At 53.9% G+C, this 19,822-nt stretch overlaps 2 long non-coding RNA genes across 3 annotated transcripts; one reads left to right on the top strand and one right to left on the bottom strand.

Moving 5' to 3' along the window:
* The first annotated feature begins 954 nt into the window (after positions 1-954).
* On the top strand, positions 955-7,486 carry LOC108388374 (uncharacterized). 2 transcript variants are annotated; one of them, XR_001851060.3, is made up of 3 exons: positions 955-1,056; positions 1,344-1,451; positions 2,127-7,486. It is a non-coding gene; the product is annotated as an uncharacterized lncRNA (long non-coding RNA). The 2 variants fall into 2 exon arrangements; XR_005063353.2 differs by having other exon boundaries at positions 967-1,236; positions 2,127-7,484.
* LOC118973832 (uncharacterized) lies at positions 7,412-9,891 on the bottom strand. The gene is made up of 3 exons (XR_005063354.2): positions 9,686-9,891; positions 9,333-9,532; positions 7,412-7,510 (listed from the first exon to the last, which is right to left on the bottom strand). It is a non-coding gene; the product is annotated as an uncharacterized lncRNA (long non-coding RNA).
* Between the last annotated feature and the right edge of the window lie 9,931 nt (positions 9,892-19,822).

Raw genomic sequence — 19,822 nt, 5'->3', positions numbered from 1 at the left:
CTGCCGTGACGGCAGTCCGGAGGCTGGACGTCCAGGACTGAGGGGCCGCGGGGCCGGCTTCTGGGGAGCCCTCTCTCCTTGGCCTGCCAACTGCACATTCTCACTGCCCCCCACAAGGCCTCTCTATGCGTGCTTGGTGTGCAAGAGACACACACACACGCAGCAGGGGGGCACTGAGAGGTGTCTGGTCGTCGTCTTCGTAAGGCCACCGTCCTTTTGCATTAGGGTCCCACACTCAGGACCTTATTTGAACTTAACGCCCGCCTGACAGGCCCTATTGTGTCACTTGGGGGCCAGGGCCTCAACATACGAATTTTGGAGGACAAGCCCATCCCAGCAGTAGCCTGGGGTGGGGGCCTGAGACGCTGCGGGGCCGCAAAGGCCCCGGGGGTACGACACAGCCGAGCAGCAGGGAGAGAGGAACTGTCCCCGAGGGCGACATGCGGGCCGTCTGCACACGGCCCGGGGACCTGGTCGCCGTGCGGACTCCGGGGCCGCCCAGGTGGCCCGGCTCAGAAGCTCCAGTGGTCCTGGCACACCTTTCCCCCTCACCCTGCCTCCGCTTCCGAACAACCCGTTCCCGTCAGGACTTCCTCCAGCTGAACAGGACCCGGAGACCTGGTTCCAGAAGAAACTGGTTCTGAAAGTGGGGGTCTGGGACGAACCCCGGCCGGGGGCACACGGCACACCTGAAGCCCCGCTCCCCCCACCGGAGGGTCGGGGGCTCGCTGGCCCCCGCATGGCGCTGTCCCTGCTGCCGGGGAGAGGCAGCTGTCGTGGAAACCGCAGCCCCGGGTGGAGGCGGGGCCGATGAAAGAGCTGCTGAGACTGGAGTTTTCTAGGCCCTGCAAAGGCGTATACGGGCGAGTTCAAACAATGCCTCAGAACATAATCCACCCCCTTTCGAACAGAAGGGTAAATATACCCCGTCCACCATGAGTCTATCCACAATTGCAAGTTCTCTGCAGGGCAGACACCACGCGAGCTCCCAGCCTACTGAGTTTTTCTCATTATTTAAACTCAGCTGGCGGATAACAAAGACGTGAGCGAGACGAGGTGAGACTTCCGGACCGTGGCAGGGAACGAGGAAATCACAGTGAGCGGCGCCGACTGTAGGGGTCGGGGGCGTCCCATGACGGTGAGCTGGGCGTGAGGCCACGGGGCTGTCCACCAGCTGGCCGCCGTCCTCAGCAGCCCGCTCCCAAGAGCGCCCCCGTCTGTGCATCTCATGCATATGTGAGTGAATGGGTAGGTTATGTTTGCTTGAAACTGGCTTCGAGGTGTACAGTCAGATATATGTGTGTCCTGCCTTTTCCACTGAACATGTTATTGTGACATTGCAGGATCTGTTTTAGGAGGAAAGAGTCTTTGATTTGATGACCTCATGTGCCGTTGGGATTGCAAGTTAATACCTTTGTGCACCAAACTGCAGTATTACGCTTTTCAACTTGGTAGGTCCGAAGTGATACCTCTGTTTTGGGGTTGGGCTTCCGTTTCTGTATTAAATACCTCTTTCATGTTACTTGCACATGCAAACGTCTCAGACATTCACAATCTGCCTGTGTTTCTGCTCTGATGTTTAGCTTCTCTTCTGACTTGACTCTTTATGTATTGACGTGACTGACCATCCTCTTCTTTGACATATTTCACTTGGGGTGGCCACTGAAGTCTTGCTTATGGTGGGGATACCCCCTGCCCAGCTCCCCCTGCACATATTTTCAATGTTTGTGGAGTCAGATGTAAACATTTGTTGTTTCATGTTCATTGACTTTGTGTCATGTTTAGTAAGTCCTTCTTCATCCTGTAACTTCAAAAGTATTCTCTCTGGTTTTCGTGCCATGTCTGTGAGGTGGAGGCCGTAAGCCCCCCACCCCACCCCTCCCTGTGCTTTACCTGCTCGGAACTCCAGGGCCCAAGCATCCGGTGGGGGAGCCGTGACTCCCACGGACTGGTCTGAACTGAGAGGTGCCATGCAAGGTGCTTCCAGGACAGAGGATGAGAAAATGATGTAAAACATCTCATTAACAAATTTTATATTGATCACTTGTTGAAATGCTCATTTTTTTGATGTGTGGAATTAAGTGAAATGTATTACTAACATAAAATCCATTCCCTTCCTTTAATAGCTAGAAGTAAATAAGGACAGCGAATCATAATAGCTAACAGAAAACAAGTGGCTAAGAGGAAACAAGATTGTGGACATGGCTCCTACAGCGTTGCCCTAGCGACCTTGAAGATGGCCTCGGGTGCTACAGGAAGGACTTGGGGCCAATTTAAATAAATAGGAAAGATGCTTAGATGGCAGAAACCTTCCTGACTGGAGTCTCTTAGTCCTTGAGAAGTAGCTTGAATGTCAACATCTGGCCCCGTTGCCAGATAAAACCTCAGTTCAACAACCCACCATGGAATTTTTCCCTGTTTAATGAGCTAAATGCTCTACTGGAATCCAAGCAATGTATATGTTCCCATCCAGCTCAGGAAGGGACCCGCTTTCTCAGAAAAAGCACAAACCAGCCAGTGTTCTGCAGACCTCTCTTTCCAAGCCTTACAAATATTAGATACTAGCCATCTGTTTTGCTGATCGTGTCCCCATCCATCATTCATCAGTCCCCCGATCTTCTGGGGTGAAAATGCTGCCCCCTCGTTTTCTGGGTTCCCATCATGAGGATCTGTCAGGCATCCTGGTGTGTAGAGAGGAGTTGTGTGTGCGGACATTTCACGCTGTGACAAACAGTGCCAGCCCACTCCCATTGACCAACAGTCTGTGATACATTCAGAGCAGAACTTTAAAATAAATGAAAAGAATTGAGTTAAAAAAAATTTAATAACAGCTTCATGGAGATGTCATTCACACGCTCTACAACTGACTCACTTCAAGTGTGTGATTCAGTGGTTTGTGATATATTCACATTTGTGCGACCATCACTACAATCCATTTTAGAACCTTTTATCATTCTGAAAAGAAATCCTGCGCCCAGTGTCAGCCCCCATTTCCTCTCGACTCCCCCCAGCCCTGGGCCACGTACTAATCTATGCTCCACCCTAGATTTTCCTATTCTGAATTGTACAGATGTATGGCTTTCTGTGTGTAGCTCCTTTCTCTTAATGTTTTGGAGTTCATTCGCATTGTAACGCATTATCGGTACTGAATTCCTCTTTCTGGCTGAATAATATTCCCTTGTTTGGATATGCCACCTTTTATTTATTTGTTAGTGGGTGGACATTTGGGCTGTTTTCATTTCTTGGCTGTTGCAAATAATGCTGCTGTGAACATTTATGTTCAGGTTTTTGTGTGGATATGTTCACTTCCCTGGGGTGCACACCTGGCAGCAGTCTTGCTGGGTCATATGGTAGCTCTATATTTAAACTTTTGAGGGACTGCCAGACTGTTTTCCAAAGCAGCTAGCTGCACCATTTTTTATCCCCACCAGCATTTACAAGGTTTCCAATTTCCTCACCCACAGCCTTGCCAACACTTGCCGTAATTTGTCTTTTTTATTATAGACATCCCAGTGGGTATACAGCAGCATCTCACGGTGGTTGTGATTTGAATTTTCTTAGTGGCCAAGTATCTTGAACATCATTTCAAGTGCTTATTGGCTATTAGTGTATCTTCCTTATGAAAATGTCCACTGAGAACCTTGTATATATGCATCCATTTTGGGTAAGACTGGTCTGGTCTTCCTGTGACAGATTGAATTCCGTGGATATATGGGTGCAGTGGAATCAGAGAAAATAGAGAAGGCGTAAGAGTGATGTAGGTGGTAACTGGAGGAATCGTGCCAAAACCAATCCAGCTCAGAAAGCTGTCAGTGGTTAAGGATACACCGTAGGAAGATCACTCTGGCCTCAGGGAAGGAGGCAGGAAGGGAAGCAGTGAGATTAGCAGGGGAGCTGGCCGCAGCCGCTAGCATGCACAGATATGATTCTTCCAACATACTTTTATTGATTTATTTACAAATGACATACACAGAAAAATGTTATGTATAAAATAAAACTTGGACATTTTCCAGAAAAGATATTTTTAAGTGGCTTTTTTGAAACCGTGCTGTGGAGTTCGGCCAACATGAGGGCAGGGCTTTAGGAGAGGGTGGGGAGGATGTGGGAGGAGTCGATCAGGAGTGCGTGGAGGCAGAAGGTGTATTTTGGAGAGAAATTTGATCTGATGTGTGACAGTCAGTTTTCCACTGTTGATGTGATCCATTGTGAGGTGAGAGCAGTGGAGATGGAAATGCCAAGCCCTGTACTGCATGGAGTGTCTGCAGCTCCATGGGAGGCCTGGGCTGTGCACTGAGGTGCTGGGGTCAAGGAGAAGCAAGCTAAGAGACCAGGGAGCGGAGGAGACAGCAGCGAGAAGAATCGCGGACAGCCCACCCAAGGTCCGGAAGATGTCCGTCTGCTAGCGGCCCCTCCCAGCCTCGGTGTGTGGCCGCCTGGGAGTCTGGGACCTACCCACGATTCTGCAGTAGCTTGCCCACCTGTTGAAGCTGGCCACAGCTGGCTTCTGTTGGAGCACGAATCCTCACTCGAGCAGAGGCTCCCTGCCTCCCCTTTCCTAGCACCATCCCAACATATTTTAATGTACACAAAAACCATCCTGTAAGTGCTGATGGAGGAGACCGCAGCCTTGAGCCCTTCCTCCTCTCTGCCTCCAGGGCCCCGAGCCGCTCTGACCCGCAGATTCGAGCTCCAACTGGTGGTGCCATGGAAACAGAGGCTGCAGAGAACAACATTTCTAGGCTCTGCGGTCAATCGCCTGCGGGTTCCAGAACCCCGCCTAGCCGACCGCGGTGGTAGACTGGAGTCTGCAGAGGGAGGGTGTGTTTGTCCCCCAACTCCCACTGCACCCCAGCTTGCTGTGCCATAAGAACAATCCCCTCATCATGGAACACAGATTTATGAAGTTGAAATTTTAAAAATATCCTTTGGATTTGTTGAGGTATAATTAACACAGAGTGCGATTTCCCCATTTTTAGTGTGCAGTTTGATACATGTTAGTGATGGTACAGTCTTATAACAAACATCATAACTGCAATACAGAACATTTAATTACACCCTGCACCCCTTTGCCTGAGGCCCCCCTCTACTGCCCCCCTCACCCAGCAACCTCTGATTTGCTCTCGGCCGCTGTAGATTTATTTGCCTTTCTGGAATTTCATGTATGTGGTGTCATCCCCTATTATGTGTTTGACCTTTCCTTAACTAGGAATCATGTTTTCAAGATCCATCCAGATAGTTACATGTATCAACGTTCTGTTCAGTAATATTGTTAGATAACTAACCTTTCCTCCTTATGGCTCAGTCGTGCTCCATGATGTGGACAGACCACGAATTATTTATCTATTTTCCTGGTAATGGATCCATCTGTGGGCTGCTTCCAATGTGCAGCTGTCATAAATAATGCTGTCAACATCCAGCTTTTCCACCAGTGTTTCAAGATTTCTCCCAGGTATTTGCAGACCTAAACCATTGTACTCTTTTGTTTTCATTCTTGGCAATTGGAAAGAGATTCGCCCCCTTTTGGTTTGGCTGCCCAGTTTTTGAATGACAAACAAGATGGACCGTCTGTCATCTTTCTTTGCATTTGGCTTTCTGTGCTGGGCCCGGATCCGGGCGCCCTTCCCTTTTTGACATTCGTCTTTTTCTCACTGACTCATAGTCACAAACTGTAGGTGACTGTGTGGACTGCATGCACAGCGTGGACATTTCTCCCAGTGTGCATGTCTCCCTGCTCTACGTAGACATATTCAGTGGGTCTGGAGTCCCGCTTGTGATGAGGTGGGAACGGAGAGACCCCCCGGGCCCGGCCCCCAGCCTTGGTGCTACCTCCCTTCCCACGGGGAGGCCCCCAGCTCCCGGGGCTCCAGGAGGATGTGGGTCAGGAGGGAATGACGCTTCTGGCTGGATACGCACGGCCCCTGAGAAGAAGTGATTGGAATGTCAACTTCCAGATAACACTTCAGTTCAGCAACCAGCACGGATTTCCTCTCTGACTCGTGAGCAGAATGCCCGGCTGGGATCCAGGCAGTGGGGGAGGTTGCCATCCCAACCCAGGAAGGGCATGGTTTTCTCAGAAATAGCACAGGCTGGCCAATGCCTTAGAGACTTTCATTTCCAAACCATAAAAAACACCGGGTTCTGGTTGCTCCTGATTTTGTTGTTAGCATTTGGGGTGTTTCCTTGGGGTAACGGGCAATGGAAATACTTCCTTTTCGTTATTTTCTGGTTCCATTGATGTTCAGTTCTGATTCCAGCCTAATCTTGAATATGCTTCTGTATTCTGAATTCTATAATTCCATTTCTGTAATGAGTTCAGTTCAAAGCCAAATCAATGGAAGAACCGATTGTTATTGCCTTGGCTGACCACGTCTGTGCGAATGAAGCTCACCCACACCCCTCCCCTCACAGGGCTTGCCTGCATTGTTGTATCACGATTACACAGAGCATTGTAACTCATGCCTACTTTGCATAATCGCTAATAACTAGGTGGAAACACAGCCTCACAGCAAATAGTTCCTTACTTCCTGTTATGGGTCGAATCGTCTGCCCCCGAATTCCTACGTTGGTGTCCTAACTCCCAGCACCCAGAGCGTAAGCTTACTTGGAGATACCTCTTCGCCGAGGTGGCCGGGGTAAAATGAGGTTAGGGTGGCCCGCCTTCACCCAAACTGAGTGGGTCCTTGTCGGAAGAGATTTGGGCGCACCCAGGGACATCACGTGAGGATGCAAGGAAAGGAGCACCGGACAGGCCACCGGCCTGGGGCGCTTTGTCAGGACAGCGCTCTCAAGTCTACACACATCACACATCCCCAGCCGGGGGCCCCGGCCCCTCGTGCGTAGAAACCCGGGAGCTTAGAGTGCTTTCGGATCCGAATCAGGAACTGGAACCTTTACCTAAAGAGCGCAGTGAAACCATCAACATGTTCTGACCTGAGAAGTGGACACAGGCGTCTTGTCTTTGAAGGACGTACATTGGCACCAGTCTGGGTTAAAAGCCGGGGTTGGTGAGAATTACCAAGTCACTATGATGTACGTTCGAAACCAGTGTGATATTGTATATCAAATATGTTGCCAAAAAATATATCGAAGAGAAAAAAATGGTTATAATTTTTTTTTAAAGCTGAGATGAGCGGATGGAGCAGTGGGTCCCAGGAAGAGGCGACTGTTTGCCGAGTCGCAGGAGAGGACGGAGGCCTGGCCGAGAGGCAGCGGTGGGTGGGGGGCGCGCCACAGGGCTGGGGCGGCGGCTGTGTATGGGTGAGGCCGGGAGGGGTTCTCCAATGCGGGCAGCATCCACCACCAGCCGACCTGGAGGGGGGTTTTCCTCGAGATCGTGGGTGGGCCTCACCCGAGAAGTTGACGGGCGTGCTGAGCCAAGGCTGAGGCTCTCCTGGCGGGGCAGGACTCCTGCCTCTGGTCTGCAGCATCTGCTCCTGAGCTTGCGGCCCGCCGCCAGGTCCCAGACTCGCCAGACCCCACCGTCACATGAGCCGACTTCTAAGACCAGGCCCTTCAAAGAAACCGGAGCACCCATTCAGATAAACACAGATGCGTCTGTATGGCCGTGCATATCTTAGCCACGGCTGCACCTGCTACACACACAGACATACATGCAGAGCTGTCCTACCTGTACCAGGTACTAAGCTGCCCCCACAAAGCACCACGAGAAATTTATTTTCTTGCTGTTCAGGGACTGCAGGTCAGAGGTTAAGGTGTGTGCAGGGCAGATTTTTCTCCTGAGGCCTCTGTCCTCGGCGTGTGGGCATGGTCGTCCCTCTATGAGTGTCTGTGTCTAAATTTCCTTTTTTTACAAGGACACCAGTCACACTGGGTCAGGGCCCACCCAGATGGCCTCATTTTACCTGAGTGACCTCTTTAAAGGTGCTGCCTCCAAATACAGTCCTATTCTGAGGTTCTGGGGGTTAGGACCCCAACATTTGAGTTTCGGGGACACCACTGACCACGTGGTTCTGTTTCTCTGCTGGACTCTGACTGATACCCGACTACACAGTGTTTCTGCCTTAGGGAACTGGGGTGGCAGCCTCTCTCCCTGAGAAAGGGAAGGATTTGAAAGTATAATAAGCATAATAGGTCAACAGAGACCTCCTGGAAAGCAGGAAGAGCCTGGGGCTGCCTGTGTCTTTCTAGCATTTCACTCCTGCAAGGATCTGCGCCTCATTAGTTCCCTGGAAAGAAGCTGCTAGGTCAAAGCGGACAAAAGGCCCTCGTGATTTGCTTGTGCCCCGAATTTTATCGTGAAGTCAGGTGGCTTTGCCCCAGTGCCTGCTTCCATGGTTCTGCATCTAGGCATGTCTGCTGCACACACAGGCCTCTATTTACTCAAAATCAAGGCCACCTGTTTCTGCGGTTTGTCATCCAACTTTCCGCATGTGAAATTCCCTCATGATGCATTTTCAGAGGGAGTTTGTTTTTATCTTTTAATTACATCAGCATCAAGTTCCCATTATACATGCCACGTTTGTGCCTCCAGTCTCATTTCTGATCCTCTTGTCTCTCAGACATGCCGGGAGAGCCCTTCTGTCTGCATCTTTGTGCCCTTGGGCTGCAAGAGTCAGCCTGTCGGGTTGGATTAATGGGATGCCCAAAGCAGACATTACAGTGTCGGTGACCTATAGGAGGGTCACACAGACTGCCGGGGAAGAGAAAGGGTGGGTGGGAGGTGAGTGTGACCCAAGAGGCAGATGGGGAGGGGGTGTGAGGGGCATCCAGGAATCTGGGGTGCAGGGCGGGCCAGCACAGGGCAGGGAGGCGGCCAGAAGGCAGTGAAGGAAGAGGCCAGGATTTTAAATGGGGACAGAAGATGAGAGTCAAATGGGAGCCAAATGGCGATGTTCCTGCCCCTGGGGTGAAGGTGTGGGATGTTACCCAGGGGCCCGGTGAAGCCCGGCCCAGGGACCCAGAGAGAGTTGGGGGCTGCAGGTTTGCCTCCCACCAGGAACAGTTTGCAGATATTGTTGCCTGTATATCCATTTCTAAAGCACAGATGTTTTCCTGGGCAATCATTTTCCTGGTAACTGCTTTTCTCTGTGGGAAGGGCTGGTAGTCCTACATAGTTATTTCTAAGCAAGTGGCTGCTTTACCTAGAAGGGCCACCACAGGCGTGGCATCTAGTAAGTGCTCAGTAGACACTCACCACCTGAATTCTGCAGTACACCCCCAGCACGCTGAGCAACATGAAGGGCCCGTGTCCACATGTGCTCACACATGGCACACGCAGGTGCGTGTGCACGTGGCCTCTCCACGCTCACACAGGCCTGTAGGCATCGCAGACCCCGATGGTTCAGGGCTTAGAACTGTGCGAGCTGACCCACCTGAGGAGAAGCCCTGGGGACCTTCTCCCCTGCCAGGCCCCCTCTGGCTCCGCCGCTAGAGAAATGCCGAAGCTGCCACTTGCAGTTGGTCCCGGCATGAAGTGGGGTTTCATCTGAAAAATCCAAAAGGCTGCAGGGGCTTGAGTCAGAGAGGAACAAGGCCGTTTCCAACTTGGGGCGGGAGGCAGAATGAGGCATTACTGCAGGAAACGAGAAAGACACGGTTGATCAGTCATGAAACATGGAGTGTTTGGGGCAGATGTGGCAGGACTGGGGGGCTGATGCAGAAAAGGCAGGTTGGGTGGACGTCCTCATGGCCAGGGTGCTGTCCGTGGGGCGAGAATGATGCGTACCTGTAAACACGAGGCTGGTGCTCCCAGGTGGAGAGGTGGATGCTGACGTCCCTGCCTCCCTCCGCAAGCCCTGACTGGCTCCCCGGCCCACCTTTGCTGCTTGGCACCGGTACCCCACTGCCTCTGCCTGGACATCTGCATCCTCACTGCTCTCTGCCCTGCGCACCCCACACTTGGACTTTGTCCTGCTCATCCAGACATAGTTCAGCGTGATCCGTGCCAAGGTGAGCACCCCCTCTGCACAGGTGCATTAGCTTGTCTGTTTCTGAGAGCCCAGGGTGCCGTCTTGGGGGGGCTTCCTGTCCACGTATACCTGCTAACACTTCACCACGGACACCCCTTTCCTATTCACACTGCGTCCAGACTGTCCTGTAGCCACCGGAGCCAGGCACTGCCTGCGCCCCACAAGGCAAAGAGAGTATTTGAGTAATCACACAGGGTGAAATGTCTCAACTCCATGTATGTGGAACATACAGGTAATGGGGGAAAATACCACCAAAAAAAAAAAACAGAAGCTGGCAAAAACAGATGCAACAGAGTCAGAAGTGATGGGATTCGTATACAGAGTGCAAACGTGTGCAAAAAATAAAATGAAGACCCAAGGCGGAGAGTGATCAAAGCGTGGGATGAGCTGCTAAGAGAAAATGCAAATGATAACGAAATACTAAAAGGGGGCCCACTGCCTGCAGAGCAGGGCAAACATGGCAGGGGAGGCCGAGAAGGGCAGGAAGAGGCAGGGGCCGTGAACACACTGCCCAGGGCGGCGGGGTCCCCGCGGGCGGGCGCAGCTGCTCTGATCCGTATTTTAGCGCTGAGTTTGAATGCCCTTGACCAAACAGTTCGCCGCCTGGGAACTGGCCTTCAGCTGAAAAGAGCACACGAACAGGGCCCGCGAGAGCAGGGAAGCCCAGGGCAGGCGGCTCTCCATGGAGAATCCCTGCCCGGCAGGGCGCCCAGAAGATGGGCACAGAGGGGACAGGGGAGCCGGGGCGCCCCTGGGCACACTGGGGCTGCACGCCCTGAGATCAGGGCCCTCCCGGGCCACCCTGCCTCTCCCACCCCAGGGGGTGTCCGGCAATGCCTGGGCCTTCTTGGCTGCCCAGCATCGGGGATGTTGCCACAGCGCACAGGACAGCCCCCCACCCAGAAAAGGAGTCACTGGCCCCAAATGTCAGCTGTGCTGACAGTTCCGCTCCTGGGTGTGGACTCGGGCCCGGGCAGAATGCACCCTCTGCAGTGTTTACACGCCGTCCCCACGCCAGGCACAGCACTGGGGACAGGCCATTCATGCAGGTAAGGGGAAGACACCACAAAACATGGGGACAGGGAAACAATTTAAACGTCTGCCAAAACGAGAATGGATAAATAGATCATGGCTCTTGGAAACAACGGAATTCAACATGGCACACTGAAGAATGAGGGTTCCGCGCACGCTTAGGTAGAGCGCAGTAGATGGAAGCAGGTTGCCTCATGCACCAGCCCAGCAGCCTCCCACCTCCGGCCCCAGCCAGGCTGCTGCCTCTGCACCTGTGGCTGTGGGCGGGCGACCTCTGCCCCCAGCTCACATCTCAGCGCTGTGCTTTGAGTTCCCATGACAACCCAGTTACTGGGCAGCACTGAAGGAGGGCAGGAGTGACCGTGGCCAAAGGTCGACATACTGGTTTCAACCCCACAGGGAGAAGGGAAATTTCCCAAGACATCTGTGGACTGAGGTGGGGGCAGGGGGGGCATAGCTATTCATTCTTGCAACAAACTTTTATTACCCACCTAGGGCATGCTCGCCTGGCATTTTGAACACCCCCACCGCCAGCACACACATACTCTGATGTCAGACTCTGGAAATTTCCAGTCCCAGTGAGGCCCTCCCCAGCTCCTCTCCGACTGCAGTTGCCATGGCAGCAGCCTGAGCCCCTGAGGCCTGGAACAGGTAATCTCTTTGTGAGGGGGCAGCAGGTGGGTGCTCGCCCCGGCTGCCATCGTCCAGCTGTGGGCTGTGCAGGACTCTTGTGCCCCTTAAAATACATCCTTGGATGGGAGCTTTGCCAACCCTCACAAGATCGGGTGTGATTTTGTGTTGGAAAACACGCACGTCTTTTAAGCACGAGTGACATCAGCACTATGCTTCCTTCTACATGAGCATTTATTTGCTCATTCGGTAAATACAGATTCGCTGTTCTGGGAGCTGGTGATACAAGAAACAGAAAAGTCACACTCTTTGCTCTGAGAGCTGAGCTATGAGCCACGTTTATTCCTTCAAACGAGTTTTTTTAGATTCAGCCAAAATTTAAGGACAGACCCTCACATGCCAGGCGTCCTGCAAGGCACGGGGGACAGGAAGAAAGTAAAGGAGCGTCAGAATTCTTGTGCTCCTCGGGCTTGTGGTCCAGTGGCCGAGAGAGACATAAACCCACACCCATGCTTGTTCTCAGTTCTGAGCAGAATGCCTGGCAGGAGGGTAGGGTTTTCAGACCTTTTGGGGGGGTAACACAAATGGACAATTCTGTTCCACTCAGAATTGAGAGTCTGGTGCTCTGATTCAGGTAACATGACGTCGTAGCACCATTTCCTTTCCCGACAGATGGGCGAGTGGCTGGATGTTGGGCAGAGTGGAACGTCTGAGTCGGGGGGAGCTGGTGGCCCTCAGTTTTCTGCTTCCCACCAGAAAGCTTGGTGGGTATTTGTATAATTGGGAGGGAGAAGGGCTCTGTCAGCACAACTTGAGTACTCACAACCATGAAAAGGAAACGGTGAATTAATCGGACTCTGGGAGAGCTGAAAAAGCAGGTACAGAAGGAAAAAATGTAAACTAAAGTCAAAGTGTGTAAAAGTATATGCCCTGTACTGAGAATCAAAAAATCATCTTTTCCATGTCAGTTGTGTTTCCAAGAAGTGAATTTGAAGTATGGGAGATGAACTTCAAAATATATCTATGGATGAAAAAGCTTTAAAAGAGAAATTTAAATGTCCAAAAATACAAAATGACATCCCAACTTCTTTGCACTCCAAAAAAAGAGAATGGATGTGAAAACCAAACCACAAATCGTTTTTCCCAGTGTCAGATGGACAGAGATGGAAATGCAGGCAAGTAGGGTGGGCCACAGTGTGGGAGACGGGTGCCTCTCTACGTTCCCGGGGAGAGGGCGGCGTGCTGCGAGCCTCTGGCAGGTGCTCTTGGCGATGGGCCTCAGTATGCATCTGCGTGTGCCCTTTGACCCTGCAGATCCGCTCGGGAGCCCCACCCCCACCCCCCGTGACTTCGACAGCACACACACCCACACGGGGGTGAAGGCGTCCTTCTGGGGGCGTGATTGACTGGCAGTGCATAGTAGGCGTGGACTCAGGTGTGATGGGATTTCACAGTCCAGAGACGTCAATTCTCTGCTTGATAAAGAGACTGCTTTTGTAAAGGGTATATAATGTTACGATTCATGCTAAATCAGTAAGAACTGGATTAAAAACTCATATACTCATTATTACCAAAATCCGAGCAAATAGAACCCATTTCCTTGACCATGTATTCGCCTTCTAGGAGCGTCTAGTGAGCACCTGCTATGCACCAGATGCTCCATCGCAGGAGGTGAGGACGCAGCAGAGACGGAGCTTAGAGAATGTGTCGGCTCTCAGGGTGCATGCACATCGGTGGGTGACAGGACTGTTTTGGGGAGCGGAGCAGCCTGACAATGCGTGGAACAGGTGGCCGTGTGCGTTTCCCACCCCTCAGAAAACCCCATTGAGATTTACCCCTTAGGAGAAATTCTCGCACGTGTGGCAAGGGGACACGTTCAAGAATGTTCTTGGCGACGTTCATTCATTTGACAAGGCTTGGGGCCCCGCTCTGGGGCCGGGGACAGCCGGGCCGCGGCCCGTGGTAGTGGGGGGTGCAGATACCATGCGGACATCCGCGAGCCGCAGGACGGGCAGGCGAACTGGCCCCGTCCGGGCAGTGGGATGGGGGGCAGCCGCCGCAAAAGTGGGGCGGAGGGAACCCGTCAAGCCGCAGAACGGCCGCCCGACATGAGAGCCCCCCGCCGTCGGCCCAGCTCTCCGGGAGTCGCTCTCCTCTCTGTTCGCCGCTCTCACTGGCGTCATTTCGGACCCGGAGAACAACATCGCGGGACACGGAAGGTGGGCTCAGAGGTGCGGTTCTCCTGGGAGCCCCCCGAGGCGGACGGGCACAGAGCGGCGCCCTTTCTCAGCAGACTTGCTCTCTGCCCCCAGCGCCGTGGAGCCCCCAGGCTGGAAGTGTCCAGGATCCTTAGCCCCCCACGCAGGCCCCTCCCCCTGCGCCCCGCCGGCTGTTGTTTCCGTGGCAATGGCCGAGCCGCCTCCGCCTTGCACCCCCAGTGACAGCTCTCTCTGAGGGAAAACAGGACGAGCAAGCACCCCCGACAGAGACCGAGCCCCCAACAAATGGTGCCCGAGAACACGCCCAGCGGAGGGGCCCGAGGTGGCGGCGGCGGAGGCTCCTCCGCTGGGCGTGTTCTCGGGCACCATTTGTTGGGTACCCGCCGTGCCCCGCACGTTCCCGAAGCCAGTGGCGAGAGGGAACCAGCCACCCCAAGACCCTCGCGCCCCAGAGGTCCACCCATGTGAAGCGGTCTCATCAGTCGGCAAACAGGTTCCGCCCCCGGGGCGGGACGGGCCAGTGACGCCCTGCTTCCCGGCCCGTCGGGTGTGGTCATGGCGGCGGCCCGAAGAACACGGGAAACCCCACGCGACCCGAATGGCGAAGAGAAAGAGCTTGGGACAGGGGGACAGGGGGCTGGGGCTGGGGGAGGCTGCGGGCTGCGAGCGCCGGGGGCACCGAGCAGGCGGGTGAGGGCGGGAGTGAGCAGGTGTGAGGGGACAGCGCACGGGCGGCCCAGCCCGAGGGACAGAGGCCGGGGGCGGGGGACTTGCTGGCACATTCCAGGGGCTGACAGAGGCGTGCGGGGAGTCCGCAGTGGAGGAAGGTCGGGGCCAAATGGATGTTATTGATCAGCCCCTGGGGATGTTAATAAAGAGGGTGACATTTGTATTAAGTTCTATTAACACTCCATCCCAGAGGGCTGGTTCCCCCCCTGCAGCTGAGGCCCCGGGGCCCCGAGAGGAGGACGGGGGCTAATGTGGGTCAGGCTTGCGGTCTAAGCGCCCGTGCCTTCCCAACAAGCCCGCACAGCCTGCTTCCTCGCCTGGTCCAAGGGCCCTCGTGGGCAGCACTTTGGTTTTATTAATTAGCCATTGGAAGTATTAATTTCCTTGTACCCACTTAAGCTTCCTTTCCTTGCCGAGGAACTGCACAGGGGCAGGGAGCTGGGGTCAGGTGGGCTGCGCTGCCCGAGGGCCGTAACCCGGACCCGGGGGTGAGAGGGCCACGGAGAAGCAGACCAAGGTCTCCCTGCAGGCTGCGCACCTCGGCCTGAGGCTGTCCGCCCCCCACCCCCCACCCCGCAGGGTCTGTGGAGGCCGTGGTCCCAGGGGCCAGCGCCTCCCGGCACCCGGCTGGCCTCAGGAGCCGTGTCATGGGGGTGGGGGAGATCTCAGCCGGGCAGAGGGCTTCAGGGTCCCGCAGGAGGCCCAGGAGCCAGGCTCACGGCCGGGACTGGCCAGGGGACCAGCCTGCAGGGAGCACGGCACCGCTGCCCAGGGATGGGCCCCGGCGGGCCTCTCTGCCCTGCTGCCTCAGGGAAGGAGCTTTCCCTGCCTGGTGTCTCTGCTGTCCCACCGCGGGGCGCTCTGAGCACAGAGAAAGGGGCCCTGAAGTGGGAAGAAAGCGAGAGAAATTAAGAGAAAGTAAGATTCTTTTTCGGTATGTCTGTGTATGAATTCACAAGTATCGGAAAGCAAGGCCACAAAAGCACAGAGACTTTACTCCCTTATTATGTCTCAAGTATTATACACGTAATTGCTATAACTGATTTTTACTTTAATCCCAAGAATTTTGGAAGTGGGTGGTAAATGCTGGACACCCGCCAGGCCCCAGTAAAGCCACGTGGCACCCGAACGAAAGCCATTAGAAAATCAGTCAAGACTGTAACCCCAGGAAAGTAGAAACTCATTTGCAACTGACTCCAGAGGTGTCATCTACAAAACAGATGAGTCTCAGATATGCTTATGGTGTAGCAACAAACATCTCCAGAATACTGGCCACATTTTACTGTTCCCGAGAAAGCCAGGCCCTTCCCGAGACAGGAGGCACCAAGAGAGAGAGTGGCCTCCAGCACGGCACTTAGCTCGTTGGGCAGGGGCAGGGCCGAGGTGGTTGATTTATCGGGCACTTGGTCTGAACAGACATTCTTCAAGCCTCATCCAAAGGGCCTTGACATTCCAGGAGGGACTTCTCCCCACGTGAACCGCCTTTTCAGCCTAATTCCGGCTGGGATCCTCCGTGAGCCGCTGGAGCCGGGACCTGGTTAAGGGGCAGAGTCACTCTAGGGCCCGGCCTTCCTCGGCTCACACGGGACTCCCCATGTCCCCGTGCTTACTGTCAGGGGTGTGGAGGGGTGTGTGAACAGGTCACAAAAGCACGCCAGCGTGAGAGAGAAGATACCTAAATCTGACCACTTAAAACCATCAGGATGCCACCTCACGCCCACTAGGATGGCTACTATACACACAATAATAATAATAAATAAATAAGAGTAGGTGCGGGTGTGTGGAACTGGGACGGTTGTGCACATTTGGTGGGAGTGTAAAATAGTGCAGCTGTGTGGAAAACAGCCCCTCACCAGAATTACTAGTAGAAGTACCATATGACCAGCAATCCCACCTTGGGGTGCACGCCCAAGAGAACTGCAAGCAGGGCCTCAAGAGAGATTTGCACACCCACGTGGGCTGCAGCAGGGTCACAGTGGCCAGTGGGGGAAGCAGCCCAAGAGCCCTCCAGGGGCGATGGAATACCATTCAGCCCTAAAAAGAAAGGACATTCTGGCACCTGCTACCACATGGATGGACCTCGAGGACATGATGCTCAGCGACATGAGCCAGTCACCAGGGGACCAGTTCTGTGATATTCCACTCCCATGAGGTCCCCGCAATTGTCAGGTTCATGGAGCCAGAGGGTGGGGTGGCGGGCCCCGGGGAGAGGTGGGGCCTTAGTGTTTAATGGGGGCAGAGTTTCAGTTCTGCAGGTGGAAGAGAGGCCAGGAGGTGGGTGGCGACGGCTGCCCAGCAGAGTGAGTGTACTTAATGCTGCTGACCTGGGCACCTAAAAATGGGTAAGATGGTAAATCTGATGTTGTGCGTATTTTACCACAGTTTTAAAAAATAGTGAGTAGGCTCATTTCTGGGGCAGGCATGTGTGGACACAGCCTCAGGTGGGTATTTCCGGCCACCTGGACCCAAGTTTAAAATCTGTGTGCCCTCTGGGCAGTCCCTTCTCTGGGACTCACAGCAGCACCGATGCCCCTGCGGTCAGGGCAGCGATGAACTGAAGTAAGTGATGCTGCAGCCTGGCCAACAGAGGAAAGCTCTCCCATCTGACCCCTGGCTGTCGGAGAGTGCCCACCACTCAGTGCGCACTGGGTCCCTAGGCGACTGGGTTCCCAGGCTGCAGGACTCTTGGGGGCCCATCTGGAACACTAACCTGTCTCTCCATTTTATTTTTCGTCATTGTCCAGGAACTGACATCATTCCCTTAGTTACTCACGTTCTGAGTTTCACCCACCAAACTTCATCCAGCAAGGTGTCCTCAGCCAGTGCATTCCCCCCCAGAATCAAATTCCATTTTTGCCTTGCAAAGACAGTTCACAGAGTGGGTGATGTGAGCCGCAAACAAGTTTTGGTCTTTCCACACACTCGCGTTTGCATGGCAGGTGTGCTAGGATGTTCTCAAACCCACAAGGGTTTCCCTGCAGAGCCTGGGCATCTCTGCAGCCCCCTCCTGCCTGCTGGCTACAGCTGCCATGGCAACAGGCTCTGGCCTTTGCCCTGCACACCAGAGGACAGGCCAGCGGTGGACAGCAAGATTAACAAGATTCATTGGCATGGGGAGGGTTCAGAGTCCACTTGGGGCACCAATGTGTCCTTTCCTCCCATTGAATAGCCTCCTGGGGTGTTTGTGGGGGTCACACAATCGGCCCTGCTTGCTTAGACTTTGTTGGTCTCCCACCAGCACCGAGATGCTCTGTGATCCTCCTCTGGGGTGTGGGGATACAGCAGAGGTTTCCAGCTGGGGGCAGTTTGCTCCCCACAGAGGCATCTGGGGATATCCTGGGTGCCACACTGAAGGAGCCCGTGGGTGCCGTTAGCACCTAGTGCATGGAGGCTGGGAGCCACTCGACATGCCCTGGTGCTCAGGAAGGCGGCCCCACCACCACAAGCAGTTATCCGGCCCCTCTGTCAGTAGCGCCATGCTTGAGGAAGCCTGGGATACAGTGGTGCGTGAGCACCAGCCCTGAGAATCCTCACGGCACTTCCGTCCCGAGGGGAGATGGACCATAAAACAGGATCCGTGTGCTCCGACGCAGAATGAAGTGTGTGTGGCGGAGCGGGCCGTCCCCCAAGTTCCCTCTCAGGTTGTGACCGTGGGAAGGGAGCTGAATGGGGCGTCCCAGCAGCGGGTGTGATGTGCACAGAGGCCCTGGTCTGGAAGCACAGTGCGTGCACGTGAGGGAGGACAGGACCAGAGTGGCCGAGCCATTATTCAGAGGCCTTTTGGGGGGGGGGGCAGGGGAAGAGGGGCCTCGTGATGGGGAGAGCTTGGGGACTCAGGGTTCAGGGATTGAAATGTTGCGCTAACTGGACGTCCAGTCTATGCCAGGACACCCAACGTCACCAGGCCATGGAAGCAGGCATGACTTCTGCCTCCCCACAGCCCAGGGACCATGGGAGAGAGAGAGCAGGCACCCAGGGCCCCCTTCAGGAAGAGCCAGTACCTACCTACCCGAGGCTCACGTGTGGGCCGTGCAGCCGATGCCCGGGGCTGGGCCACCTTGACGAGCGTGGTGGCCCAGAAGAGAGGCAGAAATGGACACATTTCAGGAACTGGGGCTCTTCACTGAGACAGAGACTCCTTGTATTTTTAGAATCAAAGCTGGATGGGCTGGCAGCTGCTGCCACACCTTCTTGTCTTCACAGCACGATCCCTACTGTAAAACGGTGAGCTTCCCTCACGGTCCATGCGCCGGGCTCCTCACTAAGTGCTTGCTGTCCCGGGACGTGTCCGGGAGGCTGGGCAGTCTGACCCTGCTTCACAGACAAGGCCCCCGAGGTGGAGAAGAGCGGGCCCTCGGCCCTTGTTCTGTCTGGCCGCAGAGTGGGCCCCCCGTGGAACCCACCACAACAGGCTCCCCCACCCTCGGGCCGCTCTCCTCATCTGAAAAGTATATAGGGCCCGATCCTCGGGGTGCCTGGGAGCGTCGCACAAGCAAGCAACGGCGCCACACAGCAAACTCAAGAAACAGTCATCAGGAGAAATAATATTCTATGCAATATTCGAAAAAAATGTAGAAAACCCCCATATGAACAAAATTTTTAAAGTTTAAAGAAATCCATATTGGAACCTGAGGCAGAAGGAAAATGCGTTTTGTTCTATCCATATTTCTATGTGTTTTTAAATAATTTAGAAAATACTATTGATGAGTTCACTTCCATTAAATCCAGGAAAGAAAATCATAAGAAATTGTTTTTTTCTTTTGTATAACTAAAATATTTAAACATAAGACAATGCTGTAAGTTTTAATATACCTACTTTTCGATTTTCAATTTTTTCATATGACTTTAATGTTCCGGGGGAAAAAATAACCACTAAAATTTACAAAAAAACATGTCTATAGCTTGCGTTTTCCTTTGCCTCAGGCTTTGGTGTGGTTCAGCACACCCTGGGTTTATTTAGATTTCTGATATTTTGTCCTTTCATCGTGGCTTTTCTATATTTTGCCTTCATTTTGACTTAAAAAAATACAGTTTCTCATGACGACGGAGTCTGAGGAAGCGCAGACCACCTCACCCCCGTCCCAGCTCTGGCTTTGAGGACGTGACCTTTGAGCTGAGATGTGAAGACTGAGGAGGAACCAGTCGTGGGAACTTCGGGGAAAGGAAATTCCTGTGCGAGGGAAGGCAGAGGTCCCGGGGGCGCGTGCTGGGCAGGGCCTGCAGCAGTCAGGCTCACAGACAGAGAGTGGACCGTGGGGGCCAGGCACTGGGGAGGAGACGGGG

Source organism: Manis javanica, chromosome 17, assembly GCF_040802235.1.
Source record: "Manis javanica isolate MJ-LG chromosome 17, MJ_LKY, whole genome shotgun sequence".
In the NCBI taxonomy this organism is placed as follows: domain Eukaryota; kingdom Metazoa; phylum Chordata; class Mammalia; order Pholidota; family Manidae; genus Manis; species Manis javanica.
Note: the sequence above shows the minus strand (reverse complement) of the source record. Positions and strands in the feature narration are given on the sequence as shown.